Source organism: Phyllobates terribilis, unplaced genomic scaffold, assembly GCF_046119375.1.
Source record: "Phyllobates terribilis strain yellow unplaced genomic scaffold, ASM4611937v1 Scaffold_1__5_contigs__length_1240528914, whole genome shotgun sequence".
Classification (NCBI taxonomy): Eukaryota; Metazoa; Chordata; class Amphibia; order Anura; family Dendrobatidae; genus Phyllobates; species Phyllobates terribilis.
Window position 1 is genome coordinate 1123495071 of NW_027362761.1, and position 18023 is coordinate 1123513093.

An 18023-nucleotide genomic window follows, 5' to 3' on the forward strand; every position below is an offset into this window, starting at 1 on the left:
GAAGTCAGGAGAAAGTCCTAAAGGCAAATAGAGTCATGAAGAAAAAACCTTTTCTGATCTAATAGAATTTTTGCCGGATTTACTTATAGTACTTCTTCTTTCAGCACTTTTTTAAGGAAATGATGAAATGTGAATATTACACTTTTTTGTGTTTGCGTTGCTATCATTTTCAGTCGCATTTTTCTTCGCAGAAATTTCACTGTATACTTTAAATAGAGGGCAGATTTGGGTCATGTAATCACCAGAATCCAACTGGATATCGAAGTAGTTCACTTTGTATACATTGTGCAGCGCTCAGGAAACAAGCAAAGAAAATTACTGCATGGTCAGAAGCATTTTTAGACCATCACAGACCTATCTTTAGAGCCCCGGGCTACCACTGACATCATTGGTGAACTTCGGCAGCTGCTAGAACGCTTATGCAATTGGAAACTCCAGTCTCGGGGTCTATAACATTTTAGTTTGGCAGGATCAGGGCAGTGGATATAGACTTCTCACATCCTGATATTTGTCCAGAGACTGTGAAAATAATTATAATGGCACTTTGGGGTTTTATGTTGAAGGTCACTGAACTGGGTTAGCAGACAGCAGGTAGCAGGGGTTTGGTGGGTTTCAAGAAGCTTAGCTGGTTTATAAATATAGCTAAAACATCATTATGATTCCATCATGTGATGGTTTCATGAAAAGTAAAGGCTAGAGATACTGTGCATGGCTAAGTAGGACACAACTTCCACCATCATGTGGGCAGGAATGGAAATCTCTTTATTTGTGCTTCTTTTTTCTCCTCACTATGCATTATATTATATTTATTTGATTATTTGTGATTCTACTTTATATACAATTCATATTGGGATATAGTTCACCTTTAGGCTATGATCCCACAAGGAGCTCTTGGTGAGTTTTTGATGTTTCAGATTTTCTGCACCATTTCTGCACCTATTGGGTAAATTAGGTTACTTGCATGTTTTCATTGCGTTTCTGAGTGCGTTTTTTTACATCCGTTTTTATCATGTGTTTGATGCCGGGTTTTTTTTGTCTCTTGTTGTCATGTCATGTTTTAAATAAAGCTGCTTTGTTTTTAATACTTCCTGGTATTTAGCTTTAACAAAACTTTATTAACACAGTCATGTGCAGTTTACATACATTGTTGATGCGTTTTTTATGCTTTTCCGCAGCACTAAAGACTCATGTGCGTGTTTTACCTTTCCGTAGCTAATGCATTACATTGGTGTATAATGGAGGCGCTGAGCTTAGTGGTTATGGCACAACAGGAACGGACTGTAAACTTGGTGGTTACAGATAAGGGTTTTTTTCCACTTCCAGCATTGTGCACACCATTGGAGTATGTGTGTTAAAGATAACAGAAACACCCAGTACTCAGCCTTCCTAGGTCCACCGCTGCTCTTGTGATTTTTTTATCAGATGCACAGGTAATGTCAAGTCATGCACCCATTAAATGTACATCGACAGTGCATAAATACATAATATATACATAAATATATCTCAGCACTAAATAAAATGTATACATAAAAATATAAAAGCAATGAATAAACCGTTTTAAAACAGTAGTGAATAAAATATATACATAACCTCTTCTGAGTGAGGTCGCCTCTCGTCAGAGTCTCTGGGTCATACTACGTGTGACCCGGAGGTGACTTTTACAATGTAAGTCTATGGAGCGTTAAACCTAGGCTCCATAGGCTTATATTGTAGATAAGACTTTCGGCTCACACATAGAGTGAGCCAGATGTCTCAGAAGAGGAGTGGAATGGCGCCGGATACCAGGGAAGGTGGTCGTAGATGAGTATATTAACAAAGTGACACTACAGTTAATACTCATATAAACATGTTAAGGCAAAAAGATCATAGAGGACTTTTTTAAACTATTCTTGAGTGTTTACTATTTACAGTCAGGACACTAATACAGATGTGGACAAAATTGTTGGTACCCTTCTGTTAAAGAAGTTGTCCACTACTAGGACAACTCCTTCTCATACTCCACCTTTGGCCCCGATAAATTAAAAAAGCTTATTCTCGCCTCCTGTGATGGCCTCGTTCCCATGGTGTCAGTACTCATGCTCCCCAGGGCTCCCGTGCTGTTGCTGTGACACGTGACCCCGGCGCCCAATCAGTGCTGGCGTCACTGTCCCCGCCTCCTGTCAAATTGAACATGAAGAGGAAGTTCGAGATTAGCTGCAGCTCGGACTTCCTCTTCATGTTAAATTTGTCCGAAGGTGGGGACAGTGACGCCAGCACTGACTGGGTGCCGGGATCACGTGTCACAACAACAGCACAAAAGCTCCAGGGAGAAAGAATACGGGAATGGCGCCAGAGGTGAGTATAAGCATTTTTATTTTATCGGGGCCAAATATATCCAGAAGGAGTTGTTCAAGTAGTGGACAACCCCTTCAAAGTAAGTAAAACCACAACAGTCAGTAAAATAACTTAAAACTCACAAAAGTAATTTTCAATTTAAATTTACTGAATATCAACTAATGAAAATCAGACATTATTAACAAACTAATGAAAATGGCATGGAAAAAAATGACAGTCTCTCTAGAACAGGGACATGTTATACTAAGGTGTGCCCTGTAATTACCATCACAGGTGTCTGAAAATTTGGTCTGCCTATTTAAAGGGGAAAAAGTAGGCATTGTCCTGTTTGGTATCAAAGAAAGCAAAGAAGAAAGTTGTCTCAGGAGGTTAGAAAGAAAATGATATAGAAACATATTAAATGCAAAGGCTATAAGACCAAGTTCACACAGCTTGATGTCCCTGTTACTGTCATACCCATAGATTTGATCCATTGAGTCTGTGAGCGGCTTCTCTTTCTGCCAAGCCACAGGAGACACACCTTTTCTTTGAGTGTTTCAGTTATGTCTTTCTGGCTTCAGTCTGCTTAGACAGAACACAGGTGTTTTCATTTGTCATCCTATCATCTTTAGGGTGCAGCTTCATATTCTGTCCCCCTGCTGGCATTTCCTGCTGGTGATAGATTCATTTGGATGTCTGTGAGATTACAGCTAAGAATTTTTACTTTGCTATTTCTTTGCTGTACTTAGCACCTATCTTCTCTTTATCATTAGGAAGTAGGCAGTATATTTGTTAACAGTACTTGCTTTATACTTTACTTGGTATTTCATTATTTACTTTACTCACTCTGGGATCTTTCCTTTGTTCAGCACACCTTTTTTTCTTGTAGGTAATTCACACTCTGCTCTGCCCTCCGGTTCTTCAGGAGGAATGTGAAGCAACTCCTCGTTCTTTTAGGCAGTTTAGGACAGATTTGTCATCTCCTAGTCTGTGGTTAGGTTTATCTCTGCACCCTCAGGCTCCACTATTGACTGCAGAGTCAGGATATCTAGTTTGTACAGGAACTGGCAGGGTCAGTTGCAGTTTTTAGTGTATAACCTATTTTCTCTAGTGAGTTGCTACAGAGCCATAGCTATATATATATAATTATAACCTACAAAAATACAATTGAAGTACTTTTTTTTTGTAAAATACAATTTTTTATTGAAATATTATAGTAAAAATTACAACATATAGCATCAATATAAAAAAGAGGTAGAATCAGGAAAGGACCAAGATCACAATGTAGTTCCTATCGGTATGCAGACGGAATTATTAATATCTACATATTTACAAAAATGTATGTAACCAAGTTAGCTGTATATCAAGACTAGGTAATAGCCTGTTAGGAAAATAGATTAAACATCTCCGTAATTAAAGGTCATAGATGATGTATCTCTAAAGTAATAAATAGGTATAATGATTCATTTACCCAAACAAATCAAATTGGATTACCTGAATGGTGTGAAGCTGGAAGACACACAATCTAAGATCAATATATGGTCAAACTGGACTAATCTCATTAGTATCATGTGTGAATAGCCATACATTCACTACAACGCACTCAAAGTAAACTCACATTAGTGAAGCATAGATGAAATATCAAAAAAGCTTACCCATAATGAATTACTGCTGCAGAGATCAGGGAAGGAACCCTTCTTGACGCGCGTTTCACGTTAGCTTTTTCAAAACTAACTAAATAAATAAATATATTAGTGCATTGTGAAAGTATTTGGCCCCCTTGAACTTTTCTACCTTTTGCCACATTTCTGGCTTCAAACATAAAGATATAATATTATAATTTTTTTGGGAAGAATCAACAACAAGTGGGACACAATCGTGAAGTGGAACGAAATTTATAGGATATTTTAAACTTTTTTAACAAATTAAAAACTGAAAAGTGGGACGTGCAATATTATTCGGCCTCTTTACTTTCAGTGCAGCAAACTCACTCCAGAAGTTCAGTGAGGATCTCTGAACGATCCAATGTTGTCTTAAATGACTGGTAATGATAAATAGAATCCACCTGTGAGTAATCAAGTCTCCGTATAAATGCACCGGCTCTGTGATAGTCTCAGGGTTCTGTTTCAAGTGCAGAGAGCATCATGAAGACCAAGGAACACACCAGGCAGGTCCGAGATACTGTTGTGGCAAAATTTAAAGCCGGATTTGGATACAAAAAGATTTCCCAAGTTTTAAACATTTCAAGGAGCACTGTGCAAGCGATCATATTGAAATGGAAGGAGTATCAGACCACTGCAAATCTACCAAGACCCGGCCGTCCCTCTAAACTTTAATCTCGAACAAGGAGAAGACTGATCAGAGATACAGCCAAAAGGCCCCTGATCACTCTGGATGAACTGCAGAGATCTACAGCTGAGGTGGGAGAGTCTGTCCATAGGACAACAATCAGTCGTACACTGCACAAATCTGGCCTTTATGGAAGAGTGGCAAGAAGAAAGCCATTTCTCAAAGATATCCATAAAAAGTCTTGCTTGAAGTTTTCCACAAGCCACCTGGGAGACACACCCAACATGTGGAATAAGGTGCTCTGGTCAGATGAAACCAAAATCGAACTTTTTGGCCACAATGCAAAACGATATGTTTGGCGTAAAAGCAACACAGCTCATCACCCTCAAAACACCATCCCCACTGTCAAACAGGGTGGTGGCAGCATCATGGTCTTGGCCTGCTTTTCTTCAGCAGGGACAGGGAAGATGGTTAAAATTGATGGGAAGATGGACGAAGCAAAATACAGGACCATTCTGGAAGAAAACCTGTTGGAGTCTGCAAAAGACCTGAGACTGGGACGGACATTTATCTTCCAACAAGACAATGATCCCAAACATAAAGCAAAATCTACAATGGAATGGTTCAAAAATAAACGTATCCAGGTGTTAGAATGGCCAAGTCAAAGTCCAGACCTGAATCCAATCGAGAATCTGTGGAAAGAGCAGAAAACTGCTGTTCACAAACGCCCTCCATCCAACCTCAATGAGCTCGAGCTGTTTTGCAAGGAAGAATGGGCAAGAATTTCAGCCTCTCGATGTGCAAAACTGACAGACATACCCCAAGCGACTTGCAGCTGTAATCGCAGCAAAAGGTGGCGCTACAAAGTATTAACTCAAGGGGGCCGAATAATATTACAAGACCCACTTTTCAGTTTTTAATTTGTTAAAAAAGTTTAAAATATCCAATAAATTTCGTTCCACTTCACGATTGTGTCCCACTTGTTATTGATTCTTCCCAAAAAAATTAGAATTTTATATCTTCTTTATGTTTGAAGCCAGAAATGTGGCAAAAGAAGAAAAGTTCAAGGGGGCCAAATACTTTCACAATGCACTATATATATATAGTGGGCTGTGAGCACAACCCCCATCTGTGGACGTTGGGCCCTTGTACCACCCTCATGGGGTCGGTTTCTAACCGTTTGTGTAGACACATGCACATTTGTGGCCTGCTGGAGGTCATTTTGCAGGGCTCTGGCAGTGCTCCTCCTGTTCCTCCTTGCACAAAGGCAGAGGTAGCGGTCCTACTGCAGGGTTGTTGCCCTCCTACGGCCCCTTCCACGTCTCCTGGTGTACTGGCCTGTCTCCTGGTAGCGCCTCCAGCCTCTGGACACTACACTGACAGACACAGCAAACCTTCTTGCCACTGCTCGCATTGATGGATGAGCAACTTCTGTGGGTTGTAGCGTCCGTCTCATACTACCACAAGTGTGAAAGCACAACCAACATTCAAAAGTGACCAAAACATCAGCCAGAGAGCATTGGTACTGAGATGTGGTCTGTGGTCCACACCTGCAGAACCACTCCTTTATTGAGTGTGCCTTGATGATTGCCAATAATTTCCATCTATTGTCTTTTCCATTTGCACAACAGCATGTGAAATTGATTGTCAATCAGTGTTGCTTCCTAAGTGGACAGTTTGATTTCACAGAAGTTTGATTTACTTGGAGTTATATTCTCTTGTTTAAGTATTCCCTTTTTTTGAGCAGTGTATACAGTGCAGACCAAAAGTTTGGACACACCTTCTCATTTAAAGATTTTTCTGTATTTTCATGACTATGAAAATTGTACATTCACACTGAAGGCATCAAAACTATGAATTAACACATGTGGAATTATATACTTAACAAAAAAGTGTGAAACAACTGAAAATATGTCTTATATTCTAGGTTCTTCAAAGTTCTTCAACTGCTTTGCACACTCTTGGCATTCTCTTGATGAGCTTCAAGAGGTAGTCACCGGAAATGGTTTTCACTTCACAGGTGTGCCCTGTCAGGTTTAATAAGTGGCATTTCTTGCCTTATAAATGGAGTTGGGACCATCAGTTGTGTTGTGCAGAAGTCAGGTGGATACACAGCTGATAGTCCTACTGAATAGACTGTTAGAATTGTATTATGGCAAGAAAAAAGCAGCTAAGTAAAGAAAAACGAGTGGCCATCATTACTTTAAGAAATGAAGGTCAGTCAGTCCGAAAAATTGGGCAAACTTTGAAAGTGTCCCCAAGTGCAGTTGCAAAAACCATCAAGCGCTACAAAGAAACTGGCTCACATGAGGACCGCCCCAGGAAAGGAAGACCAAGAGTCACCTCTGCTTCTGAGGATAAGTTTATCCAAGTCACCAGCCTCAAAAATCGCAGGTTAACAGCTGCTCAGATTAGAGACCAGGTCAATGCCACACAGAGTTCTAGCAGCGGACACATCTCTACAACAACTGTTAAGAGGAGACTTTGTGCAGCAGGCCTTCATGGTAAAATAGCTGCTAGGAAACCACTTCTAAGGACAGGCAACAAGCAGAAGAGACTTGTTTGGGCTAAAGAACACAAGGAATGGACATTAGACCAGTGGAAATCTGTGCTTTGGTCTGATGAGTCCAAATTTGAGATCTTTGGTTCCAACCACCGTGTCTTTGTGCGACGCAGAAAAGGTGAACGGATGGACTCTACATGTCTGGTTCCCACCGTGAAGCATGGAGGAGGAGGTGTGATGGTGTGGGGGTGGTTTGCTGGTGACACTGTTGGGGATTTATTCAAAATTGAAGGCATATTGAACCAGCATGGCTACCACAGCATCTTGCAGCGGCATGCTATTCCATCCGGTTTGCGTTTAGTCGGACCATCATTTATTTTTCAACAGGACAATGACCCCAAACACACCTCCAGGCTGTGTAAGGGCTATTTGACCAAGAAGGAGAGTGATGGGGTGCATCGCCAGATGACCTGGCCTCCGCAGTCACCAGACCTGAACCCAATCGAGATGGTTTGGGGTGAGCTGGAAGGCAAAGGGCCAACAAGTGCATCTCTGGGAACTCCTTCAAGATTGTTGGAAGACCATTTCCGGTGACTACCTCTTGAAGCTCATCAAGAGAATGCCAAGAGTGTGCAAAGCAGTCATCAAAGCAAAATGTGGCTACTTTGAAGAACCTAGAATATAAGACATAATTTCAGCTGTTTCACACTTTTTTGTTAAGTATATAATTCCACATGTGTTAATTCACAGTTTTGATGCCTTCAGTGTGAATGTCCAATTTTCAAAGTCATGAAAATACAGAAAAATCTTTAAAGGAGAAGGTGTGTCCAAACTTTTGGTCTGTACTGTATATATATTTTACTATGAAAGCCTGCTGCACAAAGTCTCCTCTTAACAGTTGTTGAAGAGATGTGTCTGCTGCTAGAACTCTGTGTGGCATTGACCTGGTCTCTAATCTGAGCTGCTGTTAACCTGCAATTTCTGAGGCTGGTGACTCGGATAAAATTATCCTCAGAAGCAGAGGTGACTCTTGGTCTTCCTTTCCTGGGGCGGTCCTCATGTGAGCCACTTTGCAGCGCTTGATGGTTTTTGCAACTGCACTTGGGGACACTTTCAAAGTTTGCCCAATTTTTCGGACTGACTGACTTTCATTTCTTAAAGTAATGATGGCCACTCGTTTTTCTTTACTTAGCTGCTTTTTTCTTGCCATAATACAAATTCTAACAATCTATTCAGTAGGACTATCAGCTGTGTATCCACTTGACTTCTGCACAACACTACTGATGGTCCCAACCCCATTTATAAGGCAAGAAATCCCACTTATTAAACCTGACAGGGCACACCTGTGAAGTGAAAACCATTTCCGGTGACTACCTCTTGAAGCTCATCAAGAGAATGCCAAGACTGTGCAAAGCAGTCATCAAAGCTAAAGGTGGCTACTTTGAAGAACCTAGAATATAAGACATATTTTCAGTTGTTTCACACTTTTTTGTTAAGTATATAATTCCACATGTGTTAATTCATAGTTTTGATGCCTTCAGTGTGAATGTACAATTTTCAAAGTCATGAAAATACAAAAAAAATACAGAAAAATCTTTAAATGAGAAGGTGTGTCCAAACTTGTGGTCTGTATATGTGTATATATATGTATATATATATAATCTCATTTTTTACGATTTAAACATTACAAAAAGGTAAATAGGCCGATACAAAAGTTTGGGCACCCTGCATGGTGAGTACCTAGTAGCACCCTCTTTTGCAAGTTTCACAGCTTGTAAATGCTTTTTGTAGCTAGCAAAGAGTCTTTCAATTCTTGATTGAGGGATATTCATCCATTCTTCCTTTGGAAAATTCTTCCAGTTCTGTAAGATTCCTGGGTCGTCTTGCATACACTGCTATTTTGAGGTCTAGCCACAGATTTTCAATAATGTTCAGATCAGGGGATTGTGAAGGCCATTTTAAAACCTTCAGCTTGTGCCTTTTGAAGTAATCTGTTGTGGATTTTGATGTGTGTTTAGGATCATTATCCATTGTTATGTTTGCATCAAGAATTTGTTAAAATTTCATTGTATCCATTCTTCCCTCTAACGTGGAAAGTTCTCCGTGCTATTAGCTGCAACACATCCCCAAAGCATAATTGATCAACCTCCATGCATAATGGTTGGCAAGATGTTCTTTTCTTTAAATTCTGTGCCCCTTTTTCTCCACATATATCTTTGATCTTGATATTTTAACTTTATCGGTCCACAGGACTTTTCGAAATGCATCAGGCGTGTTTAGATGTTCTTTTGCATACTTCTGACACTGAATTTTATAGTGAGAATGCAGAATAGGTTTTCTTCTGATGACTCCTCCATGAAGTCCATATTTGTGCAGATGTTTCTGAACAGTAGAACAATGTACCACAACTCCAGAGTCTGCTAAATCTATCTCAAGGTCTTTTGCAGTCAAGCGAGGGTTCTGATTTCCCTCTCCAGTAATCCTACGAATAGCTCTCAGTGAAATTTTGCTTGGTCTTCCAGACCCTATTTTGACCTCCACTGTTCCTGTTAATTGCCATTTCTTAAATACATTTAAAACTGAAGAAAGGGCTTAAAAATGCTTTGCTATCTTCTTTTAGCCTTCTCCGGCTTTGTGGGCCTCCGCCATTTTCATTTTCAGAGTGCCAGGCAGTTGCTTAGAACAACCCATGGTTTCTGTTTTTTGGCACAAGGTTTGAGAAGGCTGGATTTTATAAAACTGGGAAATTTGCATAATCTGGCCTTTCCTAACGATGATAGTAAACAAGCCATAACCCTAGCAGGCTAAGATCTGAAACCTTGGCTAAAGTTATCTGAGCACACAAATCTCCAAGGGTGCCTAAACTTTTGCATCAGCCCATTTTCCTTTTGGTAATTTTTTAAATGTAAAAAATGACTATATATATATTTTTTGCCTAAAATACAAAAGAAATGTGTCATCTTTAAAGGGGTTTTCCCACAAACAAAAGTTCAATTGGATGTATTTAAATAAAATGTTCCTGTGCTGAGATAATCTTATAAATGTTCCCCTGCTGTGTACTGTGTAATGACTGTGTCTGACCGTACAGGGACATGATCTGATCATACCACAGCTCCTGGGCAGGGGAGGAAGCAAAAGAGTATACAGACAGGACAGCAGGGGATCACAGCTGATTCTTTTTGTGAGGTAAAACATTTCACTGCCTCTTTTTAAACAATATTTTACTTCAAATAAAGAATAATTTGTCATCACCTGCTGGAATGTCTGTATACTTTTTTTCTCCACCCCTGCACGGTCATATACAGCCATTATACAGGGGCACATTTATAAGATTATCTCAGCAGAGGAACATTTTATTTAAACACATCCAATTGTGGAATTTATTATTTTTCCAAGATCTATTGATTAAAGTTAACTTTTGTTTGTGGGAAAACCCATTTAATTTTGGGCCATTTTAGAGATCACATCATCTTCAACTTGCTTAACCATTCACAATAACAGTAATTTTGACCTGGTGTGCCCAAACTTTTACATGTCACTGTATATTCATATTTTGTATTTTTGCATATTAATATTATTTTCTGCATTCTATTTAAGGGGAACCTGTCACTTTAAATATATACCTAATACATGCTATATTTTATAGAGCAGGAGGAGCAAAAGTGATTGAGTATTACTTATTTAGTATATTTTGTAGTCTACTAGGTGACCCTACTTTGTGATTGACAGCTATCTCTCCAAGCGCTCATACTGGAAGTCATCACTGAGTCACTCTATCCTTTTGATTCCATCCATTGAAAGGTAATACTTATTTTTTTTCCACAAAACTTTACATTAACATGTTCACCTCTACCTGCTTTATAGCTAGTACTTCCAACAGACCTGACAGTAATGTTTGGATGACAAGTTCCCTTTAAAATAAGTGGCAAATTGTGTTAGGTTTTCAACACATGCCTGTATTTTGTATTACCAAGGATACTATTATACCCTTTTATTTTGTACAATCGGTCCTAGTGTTCCATGGGAATATCATTAAAGGCTGAAGTACAGAATATCATCATGTACCTCCTGGTAAAACTAATCCAATTTAAAGTCTGATTGCCCTCTAGACTGAGTCATCTCTATATTGCTGTTCAATATCCCCATTATTCATACAATTAGATACACTCCTAATAGCAGAAGAAATGGAAAGAAATGGTAAGAAAGTAGGTTTCATTCCATTATTGCTAAAGGTTTTAAAAAACGCTACTTTTTAAGAATTTATATTTTTAATACTTTGAAACATTGTTTCAATTATATCAAGTATTAGGAATCAGCAGATAATGGAATTCCCTAAAAACTTTTAAAGCAGCTTCAATGAGGAGCATTAAAGGGGGTCATTCAAAATTCCTATTCATTTTGGGTCATTAGACAGAAAATTATAACATGACTATATAAAAATTTAACTAGTAAAATCCTCTTTTGCTCTGTTGCTCTTAAATGCACCTTCTATTAAAGGAGTATTCTCTTGAGCACTGCACAGATCTGCAGTCTCTTTACTTCTTGGTTGCTGTGGGATGGATCGCCCTCCTTGAATGACAGTTCTGGTCCAAGAGTATTGTCCTGTTACAACACATTAACAGTCTGCCAGTGTTTGTTCAGTGTTTACATATAGAGATAACAGTGAATTTGAACAAGCACACAGCTCAGGAAAGTGAGAGCCATGATTAGGAGAACTTATCTAAAAAAATGCTGATGCTGGATGTCGGGCGATTATGAATATGCAGGAGTGTTAAGAACTGAGATAGATAGAGGGAGGTGAGCAGCTAGCTGCTGTATAGAACTAAATGAGCCTGAAAGAGGTGGCTAGCAGGGTTGTCAATAAAACTACAAATTCCAGGACAGTTCCTAAAAAGCTGAAGCTGAAGAAGCTTACACAGATAATTTTGACTGTAATTATCATCATTTTACAGTTTACAGTGAATGCAGCTGATGTCTTCATATCAGAATTATGGGCTGCAGAAATGTATCTCTTCGTAGTGCTTTATTATGGTTTTCCAATGTGTCTGTAAAAAATATTGTCTGTACGCAATTTTTTGATAAGCTGTAGAGAAAAAATAGAAAGATGAGTTGGCAACCCTGGTGGCTGATATCTCTTGTAATGTAACTATTGTACACATTCAGCCAGGCTCTGATGACCAAGCTCCTTGGAAACAAGCTGTACATGATGTAAGATAAAAGTTTTTGCAGCAGGAGAATGATAGCAGATAGAATACAGAAATCAATTGCAAGCTTGCTTATTTTCATGCTGTCTAGCTAAGGCAATTTAATAACATGAGAATACCCATTTAAAGTAGTGTCAATGTGGGGCGTGAACTTAAAAATAATCTGTCACCAGTAAGACTTTTTTTTGCATGTGCAACGGCCAACCACGAAAGCTCCCTCTTATTTCTTAATGGGGTTTCAAACTTCTTAATCAGAAGAAGATAAAATTATTTATGTTACCTCTTTAGCATTTCTGATTGGCTGGGAACATTTGGGCTCTTAGAGATGTAACTTGAATCCAAACATAAAATCTGTAACATGGTCCTACCACATATCACTTAAGGTTAATCGATAAAAGTAATGTTTTAAGTAGTGCAGTTTCTGTAGGCCATTGTAACTTTCTTAGCTAAATAGAGAAAGGAAAGCAGGATTCCTTCATCTCTCTGTGTACTGTTTATCACAGCAGCTGATCTCCACCCACTAGCTGGTAGACAACTGAAAATTAAAGATGGAGCCCACATTGAGAAAAGCTGATGAAAGATGTAGGATAGAATTATTTAATAGCTAGGGATAATATTATTGCTTATGTATATATACACACATGAAGCTTATTCTGAAACTATTTTAATTATGCCACAGTTACATTTAGATATCTTCCGATTGCTAAAAGTTAACAGCTTTTCATCAGACTTACAGCACAAGTAGCAGTTTTGGTGAGTTCTTATAATACAATACTCTTTGTTACATTACATTCTGTGAAATAAATGGTGCCGCATTGAGAATATCTGTGGCAGAAATATGAAACTGCATAAGGATTTTTCATTTAATAAATTTCTCTTTTATTCTTCCTGGAAATATATCAGAAAAATGGAGAAATGGGTGCTATCATTCCCCTTATCAAGGGATTGTGTCCCTATATATGGCTTTCCACAATAAATACTAATAGTGCTTTACTTCATAGTTACACACTGTACTGACAAGGAAAATCGTAACTCATAGTTCCTGATTTATTCTTGCAGAGATTGCAGCATTTTATTTTGATATTTGTAAACTTTTTTTTATTGTTAAAGGGGTATTCCCATCTCCAAGATCCTATCCCAATATGTAGTAGATATAATAATAATATTAGCAAATACCTTCAATTAGAAATGTAGTATAGTATTTTGGATTCACTATGTCTCTCCCCTCATGTGCAGGTGTAGCACCCTGAGGATTCGGCTGCTACAGGGGTATTACACCTCAAGCCAGAGGTGTGGTATTCCACTCCCGGGTAAGGATGGAGTGTGGAACTGAGCTCAGAAAGCTGCATGCACTACACACATCCCATTTCCGAGGAACAGACCAACGGTACTCCCACTTAGAAATGTGCAGGTACGACCGAGTCTGTTCCTGGCTGGAGTGGGAGGGGGGTGGTACATCCCAGTAGTGTAGGGGCAGATAGGGGGAGCAGCCTGGGTAAAGATAGGAGCTCATTGGGTGCTGGTCACCTGAGCTCACACATAGAGGGAGTATTTAAGGTGGGCACCATCTAAGATCAGGGTCAGTCAGTCAGCCACAGTCAGTCAGTCTGTGAGAAGTCAGAGGAAGAGGAGCAGAGCAGCCCCAGAGAGAGTGAGAGTGGAGCAAGAAAGACCCAGAGGGGGAGACAGAAGGAACTCTGAGAACCCGAGTACAACCCTAGGGTGAAGAGTTGGCAACAGGGTACCGGATCCCAAACTGGTGGGGGCTAAAGCATACCTCAGCCAGAGACCGGAGGCCGTGGGCAGGATCTGCTACGGCCACCCACCACATCCACCCTGAAGGCAAACCACGTGTAGGGTCAGGGAACCCAAGGCCAAGGGTCTCCCAACAGAAGGCCCGAGGGAGCTGGACCTAGGTGGATCCCTGGTGGGGACGGCCAGAAGAAAGGACAAGAAGGAGGGCTCAGGGACACGCTCCGGACTTGCTTGGGGGTTGGCTGAATCCAGGACCTGGTGGACGCAGCACGGCTCGGGTGGTCACTCAAGGCCGGAGTGACCGGAATATCTGCAGTAAGTAAACACCCTGAACTGCACAACCCGACTCTGTCTTTAATTATCATCTACGCTGCACCACCACAACCCCCATCCTCTGCACCTGACCCCCTGAGGCCATACCCCTCCCGTTGGGGGTTATACTATCTAAAGCTGCACCAACACCATCAGCCTCAGCGGACCCTGCTGCAGCGGCGGCCGTAGTGACCGCAATCCAACGGGTGGCGTAGTCGACATAAAGAACTTTGTAACATCTGTAGGACTGCCACATACTCTGAGCTTGACACCCTGGGCACGGACCGGGTCACAGCCACTCGGAGACTACAACCCCCATCCGATCCGGCTCCGGGTATTCCCCTAAAGAATATGGCTCAGGGGGCGCGTCAACTTTGGCGTAGTCGGCAGGATTACGTGCCCGCAACATCCGGGTACTGCGTGCCTGAAGAAAAGTACATCGTTACCTTAAAAAGAAGTCTCCTGCCGGTTCCGGAGGGTCCCCGCCATCGGGCCCCATCACAGGTCGTTTCCCGCTGGTTGTCCGCCATTTGCAGCTTTTTCCCGCCATCCATGGAGTTTCCCGCCACTGGGAGACGATTCCCGCCATTTCCAAAGATTTCCCGCCTTGGAAGAGCGGACGCCATTATGGGCGTGCCAGAGGGTGGCAAGAGGTCACCTCCCATCGTGGGCCAGGACCGAAAATGGCGCCAAAAGTGGAAACCGCCCCCACCAACAGAGACTGTGATGCTAGAGGTGTCTGTCAGCGTGAAAGAACTGCCCCTGGAGCTGACAATCACCAAGTGGCCCCGGGACCGCCCTCGAAGTGGGAGGACTGAGAAGAAGAGAGCAAAGATGGGTGTCGCCTGGAGCAGTCTGGAGAGAGCGCACCCGGAGACAAGAAGCCTAGAGCTGAGTCCAGAAGAAGCTTACCCGGAGATGGAAGAAGAGCAGAGCAGCACCGGCCCGCTGGCCAGGAGCCTGCTGGAGACAACGAGAGGAGAGCAGAGCAGCACCGACCCGTTGGTCAGGAGCCTGCTAGAAGCAACGACCCCACTAGGCTTAGTGGAGGTCCTGGCACAGCTCCCCCGAGATCGGGAGTGTGCACAGACTGCGCTGGAGGGCCTCGCACGGAGGATGGCCCGGGTGCAGCGAGAGACGTTAGCAGAATGGAGCCGTGAGATGGTCCAGCAGACAAGAACTCGTCAGCGGAGCACGCCACCCGAGACGAGGAGACAGACCGCCTCTGAGGATGGCGCAGGAGGACTGAAGGCCGGAGACGGCGCCGAGAAGGGAGCCGAACGAAAGGAGGCAGGTAAAGGGGACGTCTCTACCCCAAACCGGGAAACCGCGTACCTGCCCCAGCTCCCCGTCGCAGAGCCCGAAGTATCCCCTGCCGTGCCCGTCGCTGCAACGTCACCGCCGCAGACTAGGCCTCAAACGGGAGCCGCGACCCCTGTGATGTCACACGCCTCGACCCCGAGCGTGACCAAGCAGGAAGTACCACCAGCCTGGTCGCAAGGCCTAGTACCCCCGGGCGCCGCAATACCAACAGCGCCCCCTACCTCCGCGGAGCCACCGGCCTGGTCGCAGGGCCAAGTAGCCCAGGGCGCCGCCGTCCTTACGGTGCCCTTCACTTTCCAGGTGCCCCAGGCCTGGCCGCAAGGCCTGGGCAACCCGGGCGCCACCACCACCGCGCCCATAAAACCAAGAGTGCCGCATCTGGGTGAAGACCTGTTTGCCCAGCATACGTGCCCGAACGGGTCTGAAACTGAAACTGTCCACAAAGAAAGAGCAGGAGGACGTCGTCGTTGAGTACAGCGGAGTAGAAGCTGTATATAGTTGCCCGTCGGGGCACAGTGAACCGTTGCTGCTATTATAGTCCCCGTTGGGACCAGAGAATTGAACTGTTACCCGTATTTCCCTTAATCCCTCTGACCGAGGACTGAGAGCGGTCATCCCTTTCCTAAATACCTGGCCGAGGACTGAGAGCGGCCATATCCCATTGTATATAGTTGCGCTTCCTAAAGCGCCCCCTACCGGTTTTATAGGAAAACCATTTTTCTAGAGAAACTGTTGCATTTTTCCCGGGCACACGTTGCACAGTGTCCGGAGGAGGAGCTAGAAGCAAGAGAAGTCTACGAGAATGTTATTTATGAAAAAAAAAAAAAAAAAATTTTTATTGCTGATATATATGTTTTATATGTTTTTATTATGTTGTTTATGCAAAAATTGTATGTTTTGGTGTTGTTTTATATCTTACAGCCCGAGGACGTGCTGTGATTTACCAGGGGGGAATGTAGCACCCTGAGGATTCGGCTGCTACAGGGGTATTACACCTCAAGCCAGAGGTGTGGTATTCCACTCCCGGGTAAGGATGGAGTGTGGAACTGAGCTCAGAAAGCTGCATGCACTACACACATCCCATTTCCGAGGAACAGACCAACGGTACTCCCACTTAGAAATGTGCAGGTATGACCGAGTCTGTTCCTGGCTGGAGTGGGAGGGGGGTGGTACATCCCAGTAGTGTAGGGGCAGATAGGGGGAGCAGCCTGGGTAAAGATAGGAGCTCATTGGGTGCTGGTCACCTGAGCTCACACATAGAGGGAGTATTTAAGGTGGGCACCATCTAAGATCAGGGTCAGTCAGTCAGCCACAGTCAGTCAGTCTGTGAGAAGTCAGAGGAAGAGGAGCAGAGCAGCCCCAGAGAGAGTGAGAGTGGAGCAAGAAAGACCCAGAGGGGGAGACAGAAGGAACTCTGAGAACCCGAGTACAACCCTAGGGTGAAGAGTTGGCAACAGGGTACCGGATCCCAAACTGGTGGGGGCTAAAGCATACCTCAGCCAGAGACCGGAGGCCGTGGGCAGGATCTGCCACGGCCACCCACCACATCCACCCTGAAGGCAAACCACGTGTAGGGTCAGGGAACCCAAGGCCAAGGGTCTCCCAACAGAAGGCCCGAGGGAGCTGGACCTAGGTGGATCCCTGGTGGGGACGGCCAGAAGAAAGGACAAGAAGGAGGGCTCAGGGACACGCTCCGGACTTGCTTGGGGGTTGGCTGAATCCAGGACCTGGTGGACGCAGCACGGCTCGGGTGGTCACTCAAGGCCGGAGTGACCGGAATATCTGCAGTAAGTAAACACCCTGAACTGCACAACCCGACTCTGTCTTTAATTATCATCTACGCTGCACCACCACAACCCCCATCCTCTGCACCTGACCCCCTGAGGCCATACCCCTCCCGTTGGGGGTTATACTATCTAAAGCTGCACCAACACCATCAGCCTCAGCGGACCCTGCTGCAGCGGCGGCCGTAGTGACCGCAATCCAACGGGTGGCGTAGTCGACATAAAGAACTTTGTAACATCTGTAGGACTGCCACATACTCTGAGCTTGACACCCTGGGCACGGACCGGGTCACAGCCACTCGGAGACTACAACCCCCATCCGATCCGGCTCCGGGTATTCCCCTAAAGAATATGGCCCAGGGGGCGCGTCACAGGCATTGCAGGACCTTGGGTATCCATGGTTACGACCACTGATAAAGTGACAGTTAGCTAGCTGCTAGTGGGATACCTAAAGTCCTGCAATGCATGGCACCATGAGGAAAGAGAAATAGCAAATCCAAAATACTATACTACATTTCTAATTGAAGGTATTTGCTAATA

General features: G+C 43.2%; 1 protein-coding gene across 4 annotated transcripts in view; it reads left to right on the forward strand.

The window, feature by feature from the left end:
- KCNIP4 (potassium voltage-gated channel interacting protein 4) overlaps positions 1-18023 on the forward strand; it is a 929844-nt gene that overhangs the window by 463853 nt on the left and 447968 nt on the right. The window contains exon 1 of one of the 4 annotated variants that reach the window (XM_073646899.1): positions 10826-10906. The exons of the other annotated variants lie outside the window; for them this stretch is intronic. The gene's annotated coding sequence lies outside the window, so the exon portion shown is untranslated. Of the gene's footprint in view, positions 1-10825; positions 10907-18023 lie in introns of those variants that run through there. 4 annotated transcript variants of the gene reach the window in all.